The sequence below is a fragment of the Vicia villosa genome, linkage group LG6 (assembly GCF_029867415.1).
Source record: "Vicia villosa cultivar HV-30 ecotype Madison, WI linkage group LG6, Vvil1.0, whole genome shotgun sequence".
NCBI classification, from domain to species: domain Eukaryota; kingdom Viridiplantae; phylum Streptophyta; class Magnoliopsida; order Fabales; family Fabaceae; genus Vicia; species Vicia villosa.
The window spans coordinates 35,638,720-35,656,822 of record NC_081185.1 but is presented as its reverse complement, the minus strand read 5'-3'; the positions used below and the strand labels follow the sequence as shown (position 1 = coordinate 35,656,822).

General features: G+C 34.3%; 1 long non-coding RNA gene across 8 annotated transcripts; it reads left to right on the top strand.

Annotated features, from left to right (window-relative positions):
• Window positions 1-12,257: 12,257 nt before the first annotated feature.
• Window positions 12,258-16,712, top strand: LOC131609105 (uncharacterized). 8 transcript variants are annotated; one of them, XR_009285938.1, is made up of 5 exons: window positions 12,258-12,764; window positions 12,909-12,932; window positions 13,044-13,109; window positions 13,442-13,564; window positions 13,699-16,712. It is a non-coding gene; the product is annotated as an uncharacterized LOC131609105 (long non-coding RNA). The 8 variants fall into 8 exon arrangements; XR_009285935.1 differs by having other exon boundaries at window positions 12,258-12,447; window positions 12,592-13,109; XR_009285936.1 differs by having other exon boundaries at window positions 12,258-12,511; window positions 12,592-13,109.
• Window positions 16,713-18,103: the final 1,391 nt, after the last annotated feature.

Genomic DNA, 18,103 nt, shown 5'->3' with positions numbered 1-18,103 from the left:
TCGAGTCACAACTCAAAACACCATTTTATTATGTAAATTATCTGATTAGCTTCACCATGCTCGAAACGGCACCAAAATCCGGTTTACGGTTTAAAAGTTACACATTTTTAAACTTTCAAAATGGCCTGTCACCAACAGCACGCGGCGCCAACCTTGGTTCGCGACGCGAACTGAGCGAGTCAAAAATCCCCAATATTCTGCCAAGCACTTCGCGGTGCAAACATGTGTTCGCGGCGCGGAATGAGAAAAGAAGTACGCCTTCGCGGCGCATCCATATGCTCGCGGCGCATACTGAACACAACAAAACTTCCTGGCTTTCTGCCAAGCAGTTCCCGACGCCAACTCCTGGACGCGGCGCGAACTGGCGATTTCCAGAACTCCGAATCGCAAAAAGCAGCCTGCGATTTCGCCCTTCCTTCACCAAGTCATTACCAAACCAATCCCATTCCAACCAGATTTCGCATACGGTGAAACAAACACAGATTATAACACATCATAATACATTTAAATCATCTAATTAACACCATACTTGATCAACACAATCATTACCAATCAATGCTCCCAAAACCTAACATTTCTACAACCTAAGCATAACTCAATTGGTACGATTAACATGATCAATTCTATCATACTACCTATAATCCCATAATAGAAGATAAACGGAAGAGTCCCCCCTTACCTGAAGGTTGATTCTTCGCTCTTCCTCTTGTCGCACTTCTCCGCTCCTCTTCTCTTTTCACGTTCAGACTCTTTTCCAAAATGCTGTAACCCTCTCTATTGCACAACTCCTTCTATTTTATTAAAAAATAAAATAAAATTATTTTAATTAGTAATAGGGCCTACCAATGCACCCCCTTCCTTACTAATCACAACTCAAGCCCAATTGCTTAATTCCTCATAATCTTCCATAATTCCAAATAATTCCTCATAATTCAATTAAATTAATTAAATTAAATTATGAAAATAAATGGAGTGTTACATCAACTATGTTTTGTTGTTATCAAGTATTAAAGTTTATGTTTTGTTGTGAGAAGAGTTATTTTTGCCATAAAAGTTGATTTTGTTGTGAGAACGAAGTGTTACTTTTTTGGGCTGGTTATTCAAACTCTTGAGCTTTCATCAGTTGCTATGTTGTGAAACAAAAGGTTATGCTTTGTTCGTTGTTGTTACCAACCCATGAATGCTTTCGTTCTATTTATGCGGAGTCTTTACGAAAGTTAATGTTTTTTTTTATGTTATCAACCATGGTTTGTTGTTACAAAGTTTGAAAGTTTCAGTTTTGTAGTTGAAGTGTTATTTTTACCATAAAAATTAATTTTCCTGGGTTGGCTATTACAACTTTTGACCTTTCATCAGTTCGTATGTTGTGAAACAAAAGGTTATTCTTTGTTAGTTGTCGTTACTATTTCCATGAAAGTTTCATTCTTTGTGTGTTTATTTGATTTTGTCACAGATCTTGCTTCCAGACATGTCAAGGCCTCCTATCATGATTTGCGACTTGATGCCAGAACAAAACGTATGGAAAATTGCGGTTCGTGTTGTCTACATTTGGATCGTCAAGAAGCGCAATGGTCAGCAGCATATTGAAGCAATTATCCAAGATGCAAAGGTATTGTTATTTGTATTTTGCATTATTTTTAACCATTCAATGTTTCCCTAGCATTGTTCATATGTTTATTATGTTTTGAAGGTTTGTGACAACATGTACAAACTGTTTTTTACCCACTCAACAACAATCAGTGCCATTGACATGCCAGAGATACCACATGTCTGTTTCAACTTCAAGTCTTTTTCAGATTTCGTTAATGGAGAGTTCGATGCTAATCGTCTATATGGTTCTTTTCTTTGCAACTTTTCTCCTAATAAGTAACATTCATGTTTTACTCAAGTTAATAACTGTCTTGATTTTTTCCATTAGATGTCATAGGTTTTGTCCAACATGTTGTTAGGACTCACATTGGCTGACGAATCGTATATTTCATTTCTTTGGCAATTTTAATGTACTTCAACAATTACATAGTATATACATTTTTAAATTAATAATCCTCCATTATCTTTAATGTAGTGATACTGAATTTTCCTGAAAATTTCTAGAATTCGTCTTTTACACGACCACATTTTAGTGGATCTGGGAGTTTGTGTTGTTTTTCGGTTTAATAAAATAATGCCACAGAGGAAATTATCGGCTGAGTCGCGGATCGGTACGCTTTCTTTAAGACGTTTCGCGGTACTGCCAGATTTATGCAAAGCAGCTCGTAAATACCCACGACGCCTCCAGGATAAAACAGCTCGTTTCAATACGATTCACACTTGCACGTGTGATGAATCGTTCTAAATGATACACCTTTTTGATGGTTAAAAACCAGTCTCAGTATCTGGATTTATTCCAGTCGAAAAAAGAAAAGAACAATTTGAGATGAAGCAGAGTAAGAGAGAGAGAGAGGAGAGAATTCGGAATTGAATTCTGGAGTGCAGAATAAGTGACTGAGGGAAATGTATTTATAGGCAAAAGGATCCACCCGAATGGACCAAAACGTGGGCGAAAATATAGTGGGAGAGTTGAACCGGCCCAGTCAAAGTAACCGTTATTCACTTGGTCAGACTTGGAGGACAAGTAAACCTAGTCAAAATCTAGGTTAAGACTTGGTCTAAGGACACGTCACCAATTCGTATTAATTAATATTAAATATTAATTAATTTCTTATTTAATAGTATTTAATTTTTACCGAATTAATTAATTATTCAATGATAATTAATTTCCATTAATTCGGGTTCCAAAAAATTAATTCATGTAGACCGAACCGAACCGAGCCGAGCCGAGCCGAGCCGGCCGGCCGGACGGACGGACGGCGGCGGCGCGCGCGCGTGTGTGTCTTCTTGGCACATTGGTGTGTCCTCACTCCTTTATAAAATTGTAGGTGCCCTTGGGCCCAACAACAATTGTTCAAGTTGGAATATATATACACTACTAATATTTGTGTTCCCTCCAATGTGGGACTTAAATGAACCTTTTCAAATTCATCTCCATATTAGCTCTTACTTGTGTTCATTTATTGCTCATTTAATGTCAATAAATCTTTCCAACTCTTCCTCCAAGTTATCATCATTCCAAGTTCCAACAATCCCCCACTTGAATTTAAAAGGTGATTTTAGAAGTACGTTAAACGTTTCTAAGATTATGCATAAGCAAAGGTGTCTACGACTTGAACCTTTGCGTAGCAAGTAAGATTCTGATTCAACAAGAGTGACACTATTGTCTTGAACTCTATCTCAGACATCAGACCCGCACATAACCTTTTCTTAAGGTGTATTCTTAATAGCCCGTGCTTTTAATGGCCCTGCACGTGTATCCCGGTTTAGTGAAGGCTCTAGGAATTCTGCCTCGAAATTCCATAGGAACCGGCCTCAGTTCCACAATCACATAGGTGAATCTATCAAGAGTACTCCTGTAGCCTAGGTACCCCCTCATATAGAGTATAGATTTCATTAAGAGTTTCTATTATCTCATCCTCTTATCACTTCAGGATTCATGCTTCTTTTATTTAGTTTAGCATGATCGTCTCATATCACTCACAACTTGTTATTACCCATTGAACCTATTTCTTGGGATCTCCAGTCAATTAGGTCGGGTTACCATCATGAGTGACTCACGTTCCTATAGGCATTAGTCCCATCTTATATGATGTATTATAGACTTTCTCTCTAGCTAATCCTTTCGTCAAAGGATCTGCTAAATTTTCATCAGTGCGTACATGATCCACTCTCACAGCTCCTTTAGAGATACAGTCTCTAATAGTGCTATGCTTTCTTCTAATTTGACGTCTTTTACCATTATAATAACGGTTCTCTATTTTTGCAATAGCCGCGGTACTATCGCAGTGGATCAACACAGCTGGCATAGGTTTTTCCCACAAAGGAATCTCAGCTAGCAAGCATCTTAACCAACTTGCTTCTTCACTAGCATTTGCTAATGCTATCATTTCAGACTCCATCGTGGACTGAGCCAGGATAGTCTGTTTCTTTGATTTCCAAGATACAGCTCCTCCGGCTATGTTGAATACATAGCCACTAGTAGCTTTGGAATCATCTGATAAAGTATTCCAATCTGCATCACTGTATCCTTCAAGTACTGCAGGAAATCTCTGATAATGTAGACCGAGGTTCATTGTCTTTTTAAGGTACCGCATGACTCGCTCAATAGCTCGCCAATGCTCATTACTCGGTCTACTTGTAAACCTACACAACAATCCTACAACATATGCAATGTCTGGTCTAGTACAATCAGTGGCATACCTAAGACTGCCAATGATGCTTGCATATTCTGCCTGTCTGACACTTTCACCAGTGTTCTTAAACAGTTTCATACTTGGATCATATGGTGTACTTGATGGTTTACATTCAAAATAGTTATATTTCTTTAAGATCTTTTCCACGTAGTGTGATTGATCCAAAGAAATTCCTCGTTCAGATTTTGTGATCTTGATGCCAAGAATCACACTCGCTTCTCCGAGGTCTTTCATATCAAAGTTGTTGCACAACAATGATTTCATAGCATTAACGGCATGAATGTTTGATCCAAATATGAGTAGGTCGTCTACGTATAGACAGATGATAGTGCAAATGCGATTCTCAGATTTGTAATAAACGCATTTGTCACTTTCATTCACTTTGTAACCATTCGATATCATTAAGTTATCAAACTTTTCATGCCATTGCTTAGGAGCTTGTTTTAATCCATACAAGGATTTATCTAACTTACAGACCTTGTTCTCTTGTCCATGGATTACAAAACCTTCAGGTTGTTCCATATAGATTTCTTCTTCTAAGTCACCGTTTAGAAAAGCTGTTTTTACATCCATTTGGTGTACTATCAAATTATAGATAGCAGCGATTGATATAAGTACCCTAATGGATGTAATTCTAGTGACTGGAGAGTAAGTATCAAAGAAATCTACATTTTCTCTTTGTCTAAAACCCTTGGCTACAAGACGAGCCTTGTATTTATCAATAGTTCCATCAGGTTTTAGTTTCTTTTTCAAAACCCATTTACAACCAATTGGTTTGCATCCAGGAGGCAAGTCTACTAAGTGCCAGGTCTTGTTAGACTCAAGAGAATCTATCTCATCATTAATGGCTTCCTGCCATAAGTCTGCATCTAGCGATGACAAAGCTTCTTGAAGATTTATTGGATCTTCTTCTACGTTATAAGCCGCATAGTCAGGCCCATAATCTTTAGAGACTCTTACTCGTTTACTTCGTCGAAGTTCTGTTTCTACCTTGTCGTTGCTTTCTGTGCTTCTTATCACAGGAATGTGACTCGATTGAGTGCCCCCACTATTTCTTGATTTGAAGGGAAATTTGTCTTCATAGAAATCAACATCATTCGATTCTATGATCACTTTTGCATTTAGGTCATAAAACCTATATGCCTTACTGTTTGCTGCATAACCAATGAATACACATTCGTATGCTCTACTAGCGAGTTTAACTCGTTTCGGATCCGGAATTCTGACATAAGCCAGACAGCCCCAAGTTCTCAAATAAGACAAGTTTGGTTGTCTTTTCTTTAATATCTCATAAGGTGAGATCTTAATTTTTGACTTGGGTATTCTATTCAGGACATAGCAAACAGTCAATAAAATTTCCCCCCACCAGTGAGGTGCAGCACCAGAATTCATCATAATTGCAACAACAAGTTCAGTAAAAGTTCTATTCTTTCTCTCTGCTTTACCATTCATTTCAGGAGAGTATGGAGCAGTCGTTTCATGTACAATTCCATGCTTAATATAAAATTCATTAAATAACCCAGAATCGTATTCAGTTCCCCTATCACTACGAAGTCTCTTAATCTTCTTACTAAATTGATTCTCAATTTCAGTCACATACATCTTAAACATGTCAAGCGCTTCACTTTTATTTTTCATTAAGTATACATAAGTATAGTCAGAAAAATCGTCAATAAAAGTGATAAAATAACGTTTACTATTTCTAGTTAAGGTTCCATCTAATTCACATATATCAGAATGTATAAGATCTAGGGGATTAGATTCCTTAATTATTGATTTATGTGAGGTCTTAGTTATTTTAGCTTGACTACAATATTCACATTTATTAGTATCATTCACTTTTAATTTAGGAATTAAGCCTAAGTCGCTTGCATGAGAAATAACTCGCTTATTAACGTGACAAAGTCTAGCATGCCAAATATTAAAATCACACAAAGAGTAAACGGAAGGAGAAACTTTATTAAAATCAACATTCAACTTAAACATGCCATCAGCGGCGTACCCTTTCCCAACAAAAATACCATTCTTAGTGATGGTGTACAAATCTGCCCCTATAGTTTGACTAAACCCTGCCTTATTTAAAAGAAAACCAGAAACAAGATTCTTCCTAATTTCAGGAACGTGCATGACGTCCTTCAAGATTAAAGTCTTTCCTGAGGTGAATTTCAGCTCAACATCTCCAATTCCAGCAACATTAGTGGTGTGAGCATCTCCCAGCAGCACTTTCTTATCTTCAGCAATAGTGTATGTCTTGAACATAGCACGGTCATAGCAGACATGGCGAGAGGCACCAGTGTCTATCCACCAGCCATCACTTCCACCAACCATGTTGATTTCAGTGATCATAGCAACAAATGGCTCATCAGTCATGTTAATTTGAGCATTTGATCCAGCAACAGGTTTAGGCCTGCTCTTACATTTCCTTGCCATATGACCCGGTTTTCCACAATTGTAGCAAGTGAAAACCGGAGCGTCATTTCTCTGTGGTGGTGGTTGCTGCCTAGCAAATGGAGCAGATGGGGCCCTAGAGGGATTCCCATTCTTAATTCGGTTCACAGCATTGCGGTTCTGATTCTTTAATGGTTTGCCAGTAGGCTTCAGAACCGCACCGAATTTCTTTTTGTTGTTCGAAACAACTAAGACTTCATCTTTCTGATCTTGTCTCTGAGCTTCCTCTTCAATACGGAGGCGAGTAATCAGACTCTCGATTGAAAATTCTTTTGTTTTGTGTCGAAGGACATTTTTGAAATCTTTCCAACCAGGGGGCAGTTTGTCAATTATTACAGCAATTTGAAATTGTTCATCGAGGGGCATACCTTTAGTAATGATTTCATGAGCAATTTTCTGAAGCTCGTGGCTTTGAGCTTCCACAGACTTTTCATCCACCATCTTGTAATTCAAGTAGCGGCTCACAGCATATTTCTTTGCACCAGCTTTTTCAGAGTTAGGAAAAACTTCATCTTAGATTGCCAACGTTTGAAATTGGATCCCTCAAACTTGAATGGTTTGTCATTCACAGAAGCGGCCGCAGTATTACCGATAGTTTCCTCAGTCGACATGGCAGTTACAGAAATCGTCTTAAAATTGTTGTTTTTCGGTTTAATAAAATAATGCCACAGAGGAAATTATCGGCTGAGTCGCGGATCGGTACGCTTTCTTTAAGACGTTTCGCGGTACTGCCAGATTTATGCAAAGCAGCTCGTAAATACCCACGACGCCTCCAGGATAAAACAGCTCGTTTCAATACGATTCACACTTGCATGTGTGATGAATCGTTCTAAATGATACACCTTTTTGATGGTTAAAAACCAGTCTCAGTATCTGGATTTATTCCAGTCGAAAAAAGAAAAGAACAATTTGAGATGAAGCAGAGTAAGAGAGAGAGAGGAGAGAATTCGGAATTGAATTCTGGAGTGCAGAATAAGTGACTGAGGGAAATGTATTTATAGGCAAAAGGATCCACCCGAATGGACCAAAACGTGGGCGAAAATATAGTGGGAGAGTTGAACCGGCCCAGTCAAAGTAACCGTTATTCACTTGGTCAGACTTGGAGGACAAGTAAACCTAGTCAAAATCTAGGTTAAGACTTGGAGGACAAGTAAACCTAGTCAAAATCGGGTGGATGGACGGCGGCGGCGGCGCGCGCGCGTGTGTGTCTTCTTGGCACATTGGTGTGTCCTCACTCCTTTATAAAATTGTAGGTGCCCTTGGGCCCAACAACAATTGTTCAAGTTGGAATATATATACACTACTAATATTTGTGTTCCCTCCAATGTGGGACTTAAATGAACCTTTTCAAATTCATCTCCATATTAGCTCTTACTTGTGTTCATTTATTGCTCATTTAATGTCAATAAATCTTTCCAACTCTTCCTCCAAGTTATCATCATTCCAAGTTCCAACAGTTTGTGACTCTAAAGTTAACTCCAATCTTGAAGAAATGCGGACCGTTTCAATAAAAGCATACTCTGAGTCTTTGCGTCGGTGTGTATACCTCTCACACAAAGATTTACTTGTAACCTACTGCTGCTAACATAATATGCTTGGTGCAGGAAGAGCAGTTGTTTTTCAAGAGGACTAGCACAATATCACGGACTCTCCAGGTGCGCATCTAACAAATTGTTTTAACATAAATTGTCTGTCAAAACAATTCTTTATCTACATTCACAGACAAATCTGTTTGGGCATGTGTGTAACATTGACCAGGATGATTTTATATTTCTTGGATTTACAATAGAGCTACAATTCTTCCTGATATGGTGTAGTTGTCATGGATTTGATGCTAATGAAAATTTAGTAGTAACAACATATGCCCAGAGAACATAATGGATTTGGTAAAGATGATATGATGATTTTAGTTATTGGGAGCTCAATCTTCTATGATGATCTATCTTGGGAATATGATGTTGCAATGCATTCCATATGGTCTCCGCTGACAAAATATGCAAGGAAAAATGATGCACTCGAGTCATTCAAGTTTGTTTTTCTATGTGGCAATTCAATTGATGGTTATGACGACGCCTTAGAGGTAGTCTCTTTTTTTATATGTATTGTGCATCATATGTTATTTTAATGCTCATGCTATCGAAAGATGACATTAGGCTGCCATTATTATTATGTTTTCATAAGTTTTAACCTTATCTCTAAGTAATAATTGAATGTAAGAAGAATTTTCCATTGTATGGGAGGTAACAGTAAGAATAATGACAAGATAGGAGTGGGTTGGTAATGCAGTGACAAAGAAACTAACAACTGGAGACATATAAACGATAAATCTCAAATATGGTCTTTCTTAATTATACGAATGACTTTCCTTTATATATGTTACTGTTTTCATCTTAGCATTTTTCAACTATATAGGAATTTGTGGAACAACCTTCAAGGCCCCATTCCAATTTGAATTGTCACAGATAGTTAATTTGGGTACACTGTGAAGCTTCATACAATGATGTGTATGCGCGGCATGATCAACAGTGACGACATTAAGACAAATGCGACATTAATCTATAAAATAGTCGCCTTTTACCTCAAGCATATGTGGTGCAATACTAAGCATTCGATTCAATGAGGATATAGTGAGTGTTTGGAACCGCAATTCTGCTGAATATCAGATTAGCATCATCATTTAACCTATTTGTGTGTTTGCACGTACATGCTCATGTGCTCAAAATGTATACGCATGCATGTTCCTAATAACATTCTTGGTTTCTCATGTAGGCCGTAATGGCTTTGAGATATTTGATTAAGTGTCACTTAAACTTCCTCACATCTTTAAATGATGATGTCAGGATTTATCATTTAGGTTTCTTTTCTTTTATATCTAGAGCTACATGTTAATACTATTTCTTCACTTTTATTAAAGCTTAAGGATCATATCACCTAGATTTATTTGAAGTTTTGCAGTTTGAAGTAAATTACAGTTGGCTGTGACATGGTGACATGCAGTGTTAGGAGGAAGTGCTACTGTGACATGGTGACATGGTGACATTTTGAAGTAGATTTCTTTTGATTTTCACTTGGCTTTATTCACTTGGTCAAGAATGTGAACTACTACAAACATACCGAGTAGCATATAAACAAAAAAAGTGAGTTTTTCTAACTTAACTATTTTGATTTCTAAATCAAATAAATGATGGAATACCGTAGTGCAGTGTTGAATTCTACATAGTGCATAATTGAAATATGTTCAGTGTGTATCAGAACCTTTTTGTTTTCTTCTTCATTGACATGGGTGAAATATTAATGTTTATAGTTGACATGATTACACATGTATCTTAATGTTAGCTTCAAATGAAATGGTTAATTTTCAATACACATTTGAGTGTACAAACCTACTGAGTTAGAATGTTAACAAAAGAATTCAAGTATGTTTGTTATTCTATAATGAAGAGTTAACACTATAAATTACTTTGTAAATTATGCATACAACGAAGATAAATTTGAACAGATGATTTTATTTTGTTTTATTTGTGGTCATGATGTATTATTGTTCTCCTTGAGCTTAATTTAAAATTTTGGCCTTTGATTAATGTTAGTTTTAATTGGCCTTGTATCAATGAGTAATCCAATCAGTTGGCATGTTGTAACATTAGTCAAAACTTCAATTTTTGGTTTAGCATTGTCCAAATAAAAACCATTTTAAATGATAATATTGGCTAAACTTTATTGAGCTAAGTGTATGTGATATGTATTAGTAATTCAGTTATGTTTATGTTAAGGCTAAAACCCTCTTTTATTTTAATTTGCAACTGATATTTTTGGTTTTGATTATTTTGCAGCTTTTGTCCAGCAGGTGCTTGTTGCTGGTATGATATTTGTAGGTGGTCTGCTTCGAATTCCTTCTCTGTGGAGTTTAATCCTGGTTAGAAGTAGTCCAACAGTTGCAATTATATCAGGAGAAAATAATCAATAGGAAGCTAGAAATTAGAGTGTTGCTCCATCTTTTTCTTCTAGAATTTTTGCTTATATAGACAGTTTGATTTTGTTTGTTGAAATGACACAAGGTTCTCTTTGCACTCATATTACTTATAAGAGATTCTAACAAAGAAGTCTCCAAAAAAATTCATACAAAGACTTGCAACTCACAAACTAATGTGTAAGATGTAGTTACAATAAAAAGCCTAAAGATATTGTCTCTAATATAACTATAGCTGAAACTAAATTTATTCTATAGATTGAAAAAACTGACAAATTACTCTTCGGCCAGTAGTAAATATTATGTTAAATCTATTTCATCACACTCATTTCTTTCAAATTATCTAATAAGTATTCACTAATGTTTAAAAAAATAAGATTATCTTTTAAATATATTTTATAAATTTTTTTGTAGTCACTAATTTTTAAAAAAATAAGATTATCTTTTAAATTCGATTTATTTATTATCGTCAAAAATACTAATTAATTAATTTTTTTAATTTTAATAAAATTAACAAGGGTTGTTGTCAGCATAATATCTATTTTAATTTAATCAACAATTATTTTTATTTGAGAAACAAAATCATTAATTTCAAATATCAAATTTTCTTTTTATTTTCTTTCTTCTGACAAGTAATATATTTGAGTTTATATTATTATGGCTTATTTATAATTAAATAATTTATTTTAAATTTAAATGTATTTTAAATATATTTTCTACCACATTAAATAAATTTATCTGTGCACGTTATTTATACATGCCTCAAATAAAATATATAAATACACCTATAATTAGAACTTTATATCACATTTGGATCCTCTCAAAATAAAAGACTATAAAAAACTACTTTTTTATTTTATATATTAATTACATTATATGGTTAAAAAATTACTTTTTTATTTTATATATTAATCTACAATATAAGAAAGTTAACTGCTCTGGAAAATACCGAATTGCCCCCTTGCTTCCATATTGTTCCACGTGGCTACCTTGGTTGCTATTCTTTACTCCATGCTATGCTATCAATTGCTACCTGCTTTTGCTACCTGTTCTTTTGGACATGTCCAATCCGTCTGCTATGCCTCTTCCACACCCTTTCTCAAATCTCATCCTTTTCTTTTTCTCTTTCTTTCTCGTCTGTGCAGAGCTTCATCTTCTTTCTCCTTATTCTTCTTCCTCATCCCCAACCTTCTCTGTCTTCTTATTCTTCTGTTATCGCCGGGTTTAAAGTTTTGGTAACATCGTCACCATCCTCTTCTCCTCTTTCGTTATATTCGTATCACACCGAAACAAGAATGGTGTGCAAATAAGTTGGATTTTGATTTTAGAGTTTCATCTATTTTTCTGATTTCTTCTGATTTAGTGTTTGTTGTTTCAGATTTGGTTGTGTTGGCTCACACGGAAGGGGGAAGATGTGTCGAAATCTACAATATAAGAAAGTTAACTGCTCTGGAAAATACCGAATTGCCCCCTTGCTTCCATATTGTTCCACGTGGCTACCTTGGTTGCTATTCTTTACTCCATGCTATGCTATCAATTGCTACCTGCTTTTGCTACCTGTTTTTTTGGACATGTCCAATCCGTCTGCTATGCCTCTTCCACACCCTTTCTCAAATCTCATCCTTTTCTTTTTCTCTTTCTTTCTCGTCTGTGCAGAGCTTCATCTTCTTTCTCCTTATTCTTCTTCCTCATCCCCAACCTTCTCTGTCTTCTTATTCTTCTGTTATCGCCGGGTTTCAAGTTTTGGTAACATCATCACCATCCTCTTCTCCCTCTTTCGTTATATTCGTATCACACCGAAACAAGAATGGTGTGCAAATAAGTTGGATTTTGATTTTAGAGTTTCATCTATTTTTCTGATTTCTTCTGATTTAGTGTTTGTTGTTTCAGATTTGGTTGTGTTGGCTCACACGGAAGGGGGAAGATGTGTCGAAAATTGAATCATCGAAATTTCTTTGGTGAAAAAAACATTGTCTGTTTGTGGCTTTGGCGGAGTTGGAAAGGGGTATACAAAAGCAAAGATGCGAGTTTACGGATCTCATGTGATAGTTATTGACAAAGAAGTGAGTTTTCTTGTCGGTGTTATTTATGTGTTATTGATTTAACTTTATTTCATATCTTATGGATTTATTTTTTTTTTCTTTATCATGTGTTTGTTTGTATTTTGTTTTTATTTTTACGTATCAGTTCCGACTATTGTATTTCAGATTCTTCTTTGCATGCATTCAGAGGTACGCGAGATGATGTCGAATTGTGTGCTTAGGTTGCTCATAATGATGCTCGAGTTTTGTTTGTTTCTATCTTTCATCATGATTTTTTTTAGATTCTACTTTTTTTTCCAGGAGGTAGAAGATAAGTGAATTTGGGTTCATGGCTAAACAAAGCGAAAGATCTGGGTATTGACAGAGGTAAATATGGAAACTGCAATCAATATTGGGTATTCTTACTGCAATTCAATCTTGCTCAAATAAATTTAATGTAGGAGTATTTTAGTTTATTGTTGATTTATTCAAGTTTCATGTATGCCCACCAAGTGTTTGATGAAATTATGCAGTAGATTCTCATGAAGAGTGTATGATGATGAATCACTCATCATATTTAACGAACATATTTAACTCTATGAATCGTGGCATGATTTTTCGTTGCAGGAAGCTCTATTTTCCACGAGCTTTAAAATTTGTATATTTAAAGTATATGTTGTGACAAGGCTTTGAAAATTTGTTTTCTTTTTCTTTCTTAGGTTGGTGATTTTGGTTTGTCGAAAATTAAACGGAATACCTTAGTTTCCGGTGCGGTGCGGGGCACTCTACCTTGGATGGCACCGGAGCTGCTGAATGGTAGCAGCAGCAAGGTCTCAGAAAAGGTAGAATTTTGAACTGTCTAAACTAATCACTTTATTTGCTACAAATATGTTTTGGTTTTTTGATACTGACTTAAACCAAAGCTCATTGATAATTTGAGCTAACCACTTTCTTCGTCGGGTATATATTTATGCAGGTGAAATTGTTAACAACACACTAAGACCAACAATTCTGAATTATTGTGATCTTGAATGGAGGACACTGATGGAGCAATGTTGGGCACCAAATCCAGCAGCTAGGCCATCTTTCACATAAATAGCGAGTCGGTTGCGTATTATGTCTTCGACAACTAGCCAGGCCAAATCACTAGGCCTCAAGGCATCCAAATGATTGAAACAAATGCATGGTGGTGTAGTGTTTGTTTCTATCTTTTGCCATTATTATAGGCATGAATGCTTTCTTTTTTTAATATGGAAATTAATGGTTCATTGATTGGTCATCATCCATGAAAGTATTTGATGAATTTTGTATGTCAAAAGTCCACGGCTGATTGAAAAGTTAAGGTAACATTTTTGGTGTTAAGAGTTCCTGACGTGAAACTTTAATGATTTGTCACATGGCTTTCAAATTTGTTCCATATTTTTATGATTTTTAGTTGCACTTTGATTCATCAAAGAGTGAACAATATTTACTTTAATCTTTATGTTTTTTCTTATGCTATTGATATGTGATTGTTTAATTGGTAAATCATATGCTTTCTAACGTGATTATGAATCTGAGGCTGATATTTTCATGTTGTTAGGTCGTTGAAAATCAAGCCAATAGAGAGATTTAAAGTGATGAAGATCTCATGAATTAATTGTTGATTGTTTTTCAGGCCTAAAAGAAAAGTGGTTCTATTGACAAAGATTGCGGCAGCTGGAAAGGTCAATGAGACTGGGGAGGAACGAACATATGCGAGAAAGAGGCAGCCTGCAATTTCTTTATAGCTTAACTTCATTAAATAGTAAACTTTATATTTATCTACTGATAGAAATCCTTATAACAACACTGATTTTACAGTGGAGAGGTACAAGCTGTCAAAGGAATTCATAAATCTTTGAGTGTTGGCGTAGTTGTGTCGGGTCCATCAAATAAAATATTGGTCTTGAGTGCTACAACACGAATCAAAATCTTATGAAAATGAGATACAGCAGGTTGTTTCAATTTGATTTCTTTTGAAAGTGGTATTGTTTTATTAAGTTTGGTTATGTTGAGCTGAAACGTAAAGGTGTTATGATGCAACTCATTTGTGGGATACTCTGATATGGATACTTTGATTATACACTCTGTTTGGCACATCAGTCAGGTTTCACTCTTCGATCTCCTATTGATTTTGAATGGTGGTTACTCTCTCATATTTATTCTACTTCTCCTTACTTGTGTTTCCGTAGTATAGTTTGATTCTGTTGTGTTGATGTCGATGATGTGAAGTTTTGCATCGTAACTTCAGTCTGCAGGTTGTGTTGCGGAGGAGTTTGTCTAAGAACATTTTGGAACTGAGGCTTGACTGAGAAATCTGAAATGGTAATGATTGTTTGAGAATTTTTATGGGTTGAGCGAGGACCGAGTGGCTTTGAGTGAGGTGGCTTAAAGTCCCTATTTTCCAGGCTTTCAACTTGTGAACCGTGTATGAGAGAACTCATGAGTTGATTGACGACTTCATCAATTAAATCGAGCCTTACTTATATGATTCTTGGATTCTTAAAGTTTGCTTGAGAAACATTTTGAAAATCATGATTTCTGCTCAATTATGCAATTTTAAATTTCTCATAATTTGTACTGACTCTAATTCAACCATGCTTGAAATATGTGATTTTCTTTTGAGCTTTACTGGTATGCCTGAAAAATTGCTTTGAATGGATCTGGCATATTCATGTATTGATGTCAATTAGAGGTTAGGGTGGTCTGTTAGGCATGTGCATGCTGTTTATGCGAATGTTGGGTGCACCTCCGCACATTGGAGTAATCTCTCATGTTGCATTTAAAAAAAATTTATCTAGAAAAGACATATATTTTTTGGTAGTGAGAGTTTATATCATTTTATGGTTCGTTTGGTTGGAGAGCAATTCCATATTTAAAAAGGCCTTTTTATTGATATTTTAGAGGTATTTGTTTTTCCTTACTTTGATATGGAATGGGATTGTGTTTTTGGTTTCTCTTTAATATAGTATATATTTAATATAAGAATCCTTCAACATAGATAAAATGGTAATTTGAAATTGAAGTTATTGGAAAAGGTTTGCTTTGAATTTTGTTTCGGTAGTGTTTTTATACCTCAACAGAGACACTCAGCAAAAGAATACTTAGTTCAATTTTTTTTAGGCTTATGAGTTTTTAATTTTGATATGCACCCTAAGGTTGGTTTGTTTTGTCGCCAATATATCTCTACAAGCAGTGAGATATTTGCTTACTGATATTTGGCTACTGATATTGTGTTACAAGCAATGAGATATCTCTATAATATATCTATGTATGGAACATGTATGGTGCAACCATGACCTATGAAGGTTGGCATAATTTTGTTGGGAATGAAATGATTGTAATCTACCTTGTACTGTTTGTCTGTCATGTTCATGTACTCAAACATGTTTGATGTAAAACTTAAAAAATAATAAATCTGTTAAATTATCACAGGTGTACTTTTTATCAAAGGTATTTTATGTAGGAAAGAACCATTTTTTCTTTCTACTTGCAGAAAAGGTCTCCAACTTGTACTCAGTGTTGTTTCTATCCTTGGGGTTCAATTTATAGTTCTAAAATGTTTTTTACAATTTTAGATTTTAAAAAGAGTATAATATAAGAAAATTTATGCTTTTAAAATGAAATTTATAATATTTTTTAACTTAGTTTTAGTGTATAAAATAAGATGCTAAAATAATATTATGTTTTACTAAACTTTTTGTACACGAGAACATTAAGTTATTGATCAAAATATTGATTATTAACGGGACATGAAGTTACTGATCAAATTGATTATTAACGGGACATGAAGTTACTGATCAAAATATTTTTTAAGGTTGACGGGGACATGAAATTATTGATCAAACTAATATTTGTACACAGAAACATGAAATTATTGATCAAAATATTGATTATTAACGGGACATGTAGTTACTGATCAAAATATTTTTTTATTAATTATATATTCAATTATTATTTTTCCACAGATAAACAAATATTTTTTTATTAAAAAATATATATTTGAAACAAATGCGCGTCCCATACCAGAACTCGTGCGAACGCACGGGTTTAAAATTATTTACATATTTTTAAAACTTAAAAGTTAAAGGATACGGTAAAAAAAACATTCTCAATATTTTAAAAACCCTCTTTAATTTAGAAATTTGCATCAAATTAAGGAGGTTTTAATTTATCATTGAAACTCATGTGAATTTTATTATTGAGACTCACTATTTTCACGGGTCATTATCACCACAATACCTTTCATCGTAATACATTATTCATCTTAATGTAGTATATACATTTTTAAATTAACAATCCTCCATTATCTCTAATGTAGTGATACTATGTTTACAGGTCATTATCACCACAATTCTTTTTTTATTTTAATCAACAAAATATTTCTACATATTTATAATTATGGGTGATATTTGTAAATATTTATAGTTATTAATCATATTTATAAATATTAGAGATATTAAATTTATCATGTTGTTGATTTGATAAATATTTATTTTTAAACATTTTCAATTAGTAGTAATTTTATAATAACAATTGTATATCATCAATAACTCAGCCTTATTGAATGACCTAAGATATGAATAATTATTGTATTTCCATGTTCTTTTTTTACATTCCATCTATATTATGTTTTGTAAATCTTAAATAAACATTTCTCATTCGAATTTTTAAACTCCATTTTTTTACGTTTTTAATACATTATTCATCTTAAGATTTGACTTACCCGTGCGGACGCACGGGTCTTCTACTAGTTACCTACTAAAACTCTTATATTAGACTCCAAACGCATCTCCAACTATATGGTGGTAAAAAATATCAAACAAAATAGTTAAATATATTCATAGTGGATTTTACTGTGAATTTTTTTAATAGTCTAATCTTGTAGTGGGTCGTTTGTTACCTAAAATATTTATTATGAAAATTATTATAAGACAAACTAACATATTGCTCACGCATAATATTACATCCTCTTATTTTCACATTTTTTTTACTCTAACATATATTTCGTCCAATCTAATGAGTAAATAAAATAAATAATTCATTCATTCATAAAGACACATTAATAAATAAAAATAATAAATTGTTCAAAAATACTTGCTTTGTCACATATAATTAATGTATCTAGTCTATATAGACAATACATTAACTATTCAATAAATCTAAAAAAATGAATTCCTCTTCTAATATTGGACGGAGGGAGTAGATACTAAAAAGTAAAAATGGTAAAATAATGATCTCTCCGATTTGACATTATTACCCTCGAAATATAGCCGTTAAGAAAGACGTTATTCAAAACAAAATCCGACCGTTAGAAAATACCAATATTTCCTTTTCTGCTATTCACCTATCATCTTTTC